Here is a 1,034-nt window from a genome sequence, read left to right as displayed (position 1 = left end):
ATATATATATATATTAACATGCTGAAAGTTACATATACACTTTATTTTATTTATATATTTTTTAATCTAATTAGATGGTGTGTGAAGATTATTGGTCAAACAAATAATATACATCCTTGAAAATGTCAAAAAATATGTTTTTTTGTGAAAGACTAATAAGTTTTGTTTCAATAAATTGTAATCAGACTAAAGTGTGAAGATGTATATTTGGAAAGTCACACTTTGAAACATTGTAGATGAAAGATAGAGAGCATGTTCACGTCTAAGAAAGTATTTACTAACTATTGAATATTTAGATCTTGAACAACGATATTCATAGAACTTTTTCAGCTAGATACCTACTTAATCCTAAATAAAATGTGAATCCATACGATTGATAAAATATTATTGAGTATTATAATTATAAGTTAAATCTCATACCGACATTGTTTACATTTAATGTTGAGTTTATTGAGATTAATATTTAAGACTCAGTTTGGCTAGACTTGGTTCGACTCAATTTGGTTTGGCTGAGTTGGGTTGGATGTTAAGACCTCGGCATGTGTACCAAATCATTTAAGTAATATAAAATAGGAAGACTGAGTATCGTTTCTCAAGAGACTCATATAATACAAGTTAATTGTATAATTAACAACTCATATAGACTCAACAACAACATATCAATTGAAAAACAAGTGTAAGAAAGATAAAATTTCAAATAATTACAATGTCGAACTTTTGTATTAAAGGCACTTAGAAACGAAAAAACTAGAATTGGTATGAAATGACAATGTTAAGGTTACTGTTCACCTATTTAACTGTTGTGATTAACTAATTTCATCTCCTCTGCATCATATTACGAAAGTCAATCCACAAAATTACTCTAGCCCCAATAATTTCATCTCCTCTGCATCATATTACTAAAGTCAATCCACAAAATTACTCTAGCCCCAATTAATTTCATCTCCTCTACAACATATTACTCTAGACTGGACTGGACTGTGTTGTGTTGTGTTGTGTTGTGTTGGGTTGGGTTGGGTTGGGTTGGGTTGGGT

Source organism: Vigna radiata, chromosome 7 (genome assembly GCF_000741045.1).
Source record: "Vigna radiata var. radiata cultivar VC1973A chromosome 7, Vradiata_ver6, whole genome shotgun sequence".
NCBI classification, from domain to species: Eukaryota; Viridiplantae; Streptophyta; class Magnoliopsida; order Fabales; family Fabaceae; genus Vigna; species Vigna radiata.
Note: the sequence above shows the minus strand (reverse complement) of the source record.